Below are 7,234 nucleotides of genomic sequence, written 5' to 3'. Positions count from 1 at the left end.
CTTGTGTCATGGTATCAAACACACACTGGAGGAGGTTCGAGGTCACCCATCACAAGACTTTGGAAAAGTTACCCTTTGAAAAGAGAAAGAGAAGTGTAGTGTGTACACATTCATTTCAATTATCTTTCACACGGAGTGATGTAATAAATATATCTCTTTGTTTCAGATGGGTTCATGGCACCATATAAGAGAATGGGTTCTCTAAAGACTTTAATGACCATTTAAATGGCGTAATTAATCAGACAGTGAGATTTAAGGGAAGAGTTTACGTATACTTAGTTCAGGAGAGGAGAATAACAGTTTATGGTTTTTTTGGGGATCAGACTTTATTATTTTAGCTCCATTTTATATTCACTTTGTTCCATTTAATGTTTAGCTAATTTGGGAAATAAAAAGTATATTTTTGTATCTACGAGGATTCATTAGCCCAGTTTGCATTTTTAGCTCATGCAGAATGATAAGCAGTAAAGAGAAGTAAGGGAGTTGAATGTTTGTTTAATTTGTTTAAATATATATATAGATATAGATAGATAGATAGATAGATAGATAGATATAGATATAATGTTATAAGTGGTCGATGAAATGAGACCTGATCTTTACATTTTATTATAAAAGTGCAAAATTGGTACCTGTTCAGGCAGAACATGTGTTCATATGTACTTAAGTTATCAGTATATCACGAGGCCGATGTGTGTAACACACTTAAGAAATGACAGCTTCCTGAGATTCGTTTAAGAATAAGTGTCGACATGGTCCAATGCAAGAGGTCTCGAACCCACGACTTTCACTACTATTACAGAAAAACGCTCTGTCCAGACTTCGTCATCATCTGTTACATATTTCTGTAACCTTTTTTAAGAAAAAGCTTATTACGTTATTATCCAGTCACTTATAAGCATATCTTTCATATTCCACTGGAGAATCATATAAACAATTATGCCACTACTAAAATATCTATTACATATCTATACATTATACAGGCATGCCAACTGGATTGGTTTAAAACCAAACACCTTGAACAATTATAAGCAATCATGCCACTCTTAATATAAATATTACATATCTATACATTATACAGGTACAGCAACTAGATTCACACCACACACCTGAAACAATTATAAGTAACTATGCCACTGTTAATATAACTATTACATACCTGTACATTATAGAGGCATGCCAACTAGATTCAAACCCCACACCTTAGGAAAAATCTTACATACATAACGACATCAATATCCTTTACCTCGTATATGTACTTTATCCGAGCCTTATCTGTCTCTTCAGACAACCCAATAAACTACGAGGCTCAAGGCAAATATTACCTTGCCGGGAGAAAGGGAAAAGTAAACGATAAGCCCCCATACCAGGGCCATAAAATTTCATCTCTTGAAACTATCATAAGTGACGGGCGACATTCAAAAATGTTGAAGTGGAAGCTGGTCCTTTTACCGTCCACTTCATTTTCTTGGAAATTTTAGTTGTCGGTTGAAAGAATTTAATTTAATGCCTAAAAACTGTAAGGTTCGTTTCATAGTAAAATCTTTACACCTTAAATGAGTCATCCACTATTTCTACCAGCAAGAAATAAAATGAATCACTATTGAATGAATCGCTTACATTATTAAGCTTAAAGTATAGTTACCAAAGCAACTAAACACACATACTTGCATACATACGTGGTGGTGGTAAAATTTTTTGGGAAAAGATAATTTGTTGAAGGAAGGCGTACTAGTGCTTAAACTTACTAAGTGAAGGAAAAGGTGCAGTTAAGCCGCACAATCAACACCTTACAGAAAGGTATTGATGGGATAAAATTTGCAGAAAAAAACAAATTTCTCTGAAACACAAGGAACGAGTTTCTCACCGAAGAAAAATAAACCGAACCCTGAAGCACTTAGAAACCTGCGTACAAAAGCAAACATCACAAATGTTCTAAAATCCATTGAATATTACATTTTTCGTGACTTATTATCAATGTAAACATATGCTTTCTTTATAACAATGTGGGTGACTGCATGAAACCAAAAATCACCAAAGAATGGCTTACTGATGAATAAATCTTGTCTCAAAGCAATGCTTCGATCACAACAAGACATGGCGAGTAAGTAAACATTATCTGAGACTGAAAATCAGGTTCTTATTTATAACGACTATTTTAGAACCAACAAACAAAAGTCTTAGGATTACGTGAAATCCTGTCTCTCTCGTCATAATAACCCAAAGATTTAACTTGCCCCTTCCTAGTATCACGCCCTAATACCTCACCACCGTCCACTAGAACACAAATGGGGAAGCTTCTTATGGGAAGAGTACCAGCTTGTGATAAGTATATTAGGATGGCACTCGCTTTCTATACTGGTTGAGAAAAGACTCCTACTTCGATCAGGTTGCAGAGTAAAGCTCTACGCCCTCCCACTTCCTTTCTATCCCCTTTTGTGATTTCATAACTTTATATAATGTTTGGTGGGGGGGTGGGGTGTGTGATTTCAGTGCCTTTTTACAATGGCAACGCTGTAGAGTCTAGATCGAGAAAATGTGGTAACAAATGAATTGGGGTTATTTAGCTTTTAGATACAGTTTTCTTAGACATGTGTGGCTTCTTCGTGATTAAGGTCAGCTCAGCCCGTTTACTGCATAATTATAGGATATAGATATAATATATATATATATATATATATATATATATATATATATATATATATATATATATATATATATATATATATTACACACACACACACACACACATATATATATATATATATATATATATATATATATATATATATATATATATATATATATATATATATATATATATATATATATATATATATATATATATATATATATATATATATATATAAACACACGTGGGAAGCCACTCTAACTATTGAGGGTTTTGATTGAAGAGTAGGTCACCGACTGCGAAACCAAAACTGCTTAGGTAGTAAATTCAACGTGTGATCATTTTTAATAAAGATAATTGGCAGTGAGTCACCCGCTTCTCCTAACGCCACTTGATATTCGCACATTAAGAAAACGGCATCTCTTCTAATGTTGTGAGCTGTCTGTGCCCCAGCATCAGGAAATTGGAATTTTGGTGGCTAATTTCAATGGTATACTGTAACTTTAAAACTAAATCATTCAAAGAAACAAACCCCAAAAGGCACCCCTCCAAAATACAGATTTAATAGGTCCCTCACCCACCCATCCACCCCTTGCCAAATCCACTGAATTCCAAAAATCGATATCGCAGCTCCGGAATGAATGAACGGATGTCGATTAAATTTGGTATGATTAGAGACTTTAGTGGGAAACCTCTAAATCCAGAGTTTCATCCTGGTCGGTTGAATATTTCCAGTTATAAAGGGCCAAAGTCGGGTTCTTTGTGAACTCCGAATGGCAGGGCTTTACTAACCGCCAATTACCGTGGCAGTAGATATATACTGAGTTTGTCCATTTTTCTCTGCATAGAAACCGCAATGCTGTGGCCGACCATGTGAGAACAGAGGGTAATGGGAGACTTAAGTAACGATAATATCATAAAAAGGATATTAGCAAATTTGAGCACGTCAACAACCATAAAAACTTTTGATACTGGATAAACTGTCTCCTTCCAGGATGCTATATTGACTCAAGAGATTACGCTTTACTGCTGCTGATTGGAACTCATAAACGCTTTGCCGAATTCTATAAAATCGCTCTCCTCATTACTACCAAGGACGGAGGGGTTGAAAACTATGAATAAGAATGACGAGGATAAGGAGACATGACGACGTTCTTCATGGGGCCACACTTCCTTAGCAAACAAAACTTTTGCTTTTAAGTAATGTCTTCTTACAAGATTGATCCTGAAGAAAGAGAGAGCGAGAGAGAGGCTGAATGAGAGACTACATGCTACAATGTCAGAGACTTTGCATCTTTTTACGTTTGCAACTAATCATTAAACCTCTGCACCTAATCCAGCGCAGGGTGGCATCCCAGTAGCAAACATAAAAGGCAGAGACAGAGCAAGAGAAGAGAAAGAAGGGCGTCAAAGGGAGAATAAAGAAAGCTTTGGAAAAAAAAAACAGAGGAAACAAGACGCTGTCACATACTGAAAAGAGAAAAACAAATTGGATTCGTGACAGAGTGTGAAACACCGAGAGCGAAACAAATCCCAGCACGAAGAGAGACTGTCTTGGAATAGATTGATGGAGTGAGAATGGATGTGGTCATTGGCGGGAGGGGGGGGGAGGTGGAGGAGGAAGAAAAAGATTATAAGAGGATGAAGATCAATGAGCTTACAGAGGAGGAAACTCCCTAAACTCTTCCCAAGCCAATCGTATGAGGAAGACTTCAACTAGATAGGATTGAGTCACAAAGCATAAAGAATAAAAAAAAAGACGATGATATATGACCATATAGATAGAGAGAAGAATTCTGGACAATACCTATGTTTTAGCAATATATATATATTATATATATATATATATATATATATAATTATATATAAACATATGTTACGCTCATTATTGAAAATTGCCGATTATTGAAAATCGGCAATAGAAATGCCTATTATTGAGAATGAGCAAGCGATTTGCCGATTATATAAAATGAGCAATTTTTCTTGCCTAGTATTTAAAATTAGCTTGGTTGGTTTCAAAACTCGGCAAGACTATTTTGCCGAATATTGATAAATCGACTACTACACCTACAAACCCATCTGTAGAATTAATGGTGAAGAAAATTTTGTGAATAGAATAATAATTAAATGTTTGACAAACTATTTTTTAACTTTTAAATGTTTTATCCTATTCTAATCTCTTTTGTTAATGGGCAGTTTGGCCATTTATAAAGTTCAGTTTTTAGTAGCCTAATGCCTTGTTACTAATCAGCCAAACCAATTGTTTAGCAAAGCTTGTAAAATATGGAGTAACGGAAGGTTGAAGTGAAACATACGGTACTCATGGATAATTTCCTCTCGAACAAATACTGTAGATTAGTTTACGGTAATTCTTTTCATTCTTTACAAACAGTTTCTGGGCGAATATCGAAAATAATCCTTCGTGGCTTCCAGCGATGGAAAGCAAAGGAAAAATTTCGAAGGCAAGGTTGAAGGAAAAGGGAAAGAACAAACCAAGACTGTTCTACCGCTTAAAAAAGTGAAAGATATTTAATAATCAAAGGTTTATCAAAAGGAGGTCTAGAAAGTGGATGCCTATCACGCCACTATTGATTATAACTAATTCGATCCAGGATGAGGAGACTTCTTAAGGTTGGTGAAACGGAATGTTTGATAAAGAAAAGAACATTATAAATACGTAGCAGCGTTTGAGGAAGTGTATGGTGCAATAGAAAAGGCACAGGCACATAAAGATGTTGGTCATGGTGGCGAGAAGAAAACATTATTTGAAGTTAAAAAGAAATGGTGTAACATAACTATGGAATATTGTAACCTGTTTATTAACTTTTGTGTAGAGTGTCATTTAAAAGAGAGTCGGAAGCAACCAAAAGGGCTTGTTGTGAAACCAATTAGAAGCCACTCATTTTTATCGAGGTGCCAAATTGATCTAATAAATTTTCAGTCACTTCCTGATGGGGATTATAAATGCATCCTAACTTACGTTAATCATTTTACCAAATTTTGTGTGTTAAGCCCCCTTAAATCTAAAAGAGCAGAAGAGGTAGCTCAGACACTTCTACCTGTGTTTTTAACATTCGGTGCTCCCGCAGTACTGCAAAGTGACAACGGTAGGGAATTTGTGAATTCTGTGATATCCGAATTATCAACACTTTGGCCACAATTGCAGCCAAGGAGCAGTGGAGCGACTCAATGGTGTAATCCAGGATAAATTGAAGATATGGATGCGAGAGAATAATTCCAAGAAATGGAGTATTGGCTTAAAATTTGTTCAGTGGCAAGTAAATATCTCGAAGCATGAGACAACGAAACATACACCATTTAAGGCCACCTTTGGAGAAGAACCGTCAGTTGGTCTTTCTTCAACAAATCTTCCTGAATCAGTTTTGGATGGCATATGCTACGAAGAAGATCTTGACAAGGTAAATATTAAATAATCTATTAAAAAAGACAAACTGATTATGCACTTTGAAACTGAATATTTCATACACTATTCTAATGGAGTGCACTTAATCTTCTTCCTTCTCATTTCTCCAAAAATCGTTAGTTGAAAGACGTAATTTACTGTGTTAACAAGTCTTTACATATTTTGTAATTTTCCATTTCCTAAAGCTTCAGGTTTCAGAAAGCATAGTAATACTAAAATTATTTAAGTCATATGCCTAGTTACAATCAGAAAAGTATGATATGAGCTAACGACCTATTATTTTCAGTTCTTCAGCGAGGACGGTAATTATGGCGAAAGGGAAGAAGATGAAAATAGGAAAACAGAAAGCAACTTGAAGATGAAGAGGTTCCAGAGCAACCTGAAAGTGAAAAGGGTTTGAAGTGTATTGAAGAAAGGGTTAATGCCATCGAAGCTATACGGGAAAATGTCGACATTAGTCAGGCTCAATCCGCATCAAAGATGATCCGTAGGGGTATGAGGATGCAGGAAGCACTGCAGGTAGAAGACAACGCTGCTCTAAGAATTCCAGACGTTGATCGGGGTCCTTCAGACCCTAAAAACTCGCTAGTAGTTGTGCTGTCCAAGGAAAATGACATGTATCGTTTAGGGTGCAAAGAAGGCACCTTAAATTCTTGCTTTACTAGAGCTGATTTAGATAAAATTGGTGAAAAACTACTTAAAGTGGCTAATGTACCAGATATCCACGTTACTCTCAGAGCTGCGGTAACTCGATCCACTGGTGGCCAAGGTTACCAGAAATATAACTGCAAATTAGATTGTATTTCTCTAAGATGTAGCTGTAGTAGAAAGAAAATGAAGTGTAAATCTAGGTGCCATCCTAGCAACAGCTGTAAGAATGTTTAGTTTTTATTTTGTTTCTTTTTATTAAATAGATATAGATTAGTTAATTTTTTATTGTCGGTGAATTATCTAATAATATTATGTTACAAAAATAAATTGTATTATCTGTGTTTTCAGTGTTTATTTGAATTTCCAAATTAATTGCTTATGAAGAAAGAAACGGATATTATAATAGAATTAAAAAATAGATGATGGCTGTTATAAAATGAGTGTATTACAGTAAACATTCTTAAACTGTTATTAAACTTGAGAGTCATTATGGTCTACATTAGTTTGCTTAGAGCTTAGAATGGACCTTC

The 7,234-nt window shown here is 35.3% G+C and overlaps 1 long non-coding RNA gene across 1 annotated transcript in view; it reads left to right on the top strand.

Annotated features, from left to right (window-relative positions):
* The window catches only part of LOC135214464 (uncharacterized), a 58,952-nt gene extending 52,051 nt beyond the window's left edge, over positions 1-6,901 (top strand). Inside the window, exon 3 of the long non-coding RNA XR_010314346.1 lies at positions 6,340-6,901. This is a non-coding gene — a long non-coding RNA (uncharacterized LOC135214464). The remainder of the gene's footprint in view (positions 1-6,339) is intronic.
* Positions 6,902-7,234: the final 333 nt, after the last annotated feature.

Source organism: Macrobrachium nipponense, chromosome 45, assembly GCF_015104395.2.
Source record: "Macrobrachium nipponense isolate FS-2020 chromosome 45, ASM1510439v2, whole genome shotgun sequence".
NCBI lineage: Eukaryota > Metazoa > Arthropoda > Malacostraca > Decapoda > Palaemonidae > Macrobrachium > Macrobrachium nipponense.
This window is presented reverse-complemented; position numbering and strand designations above follow the sequence as displayed.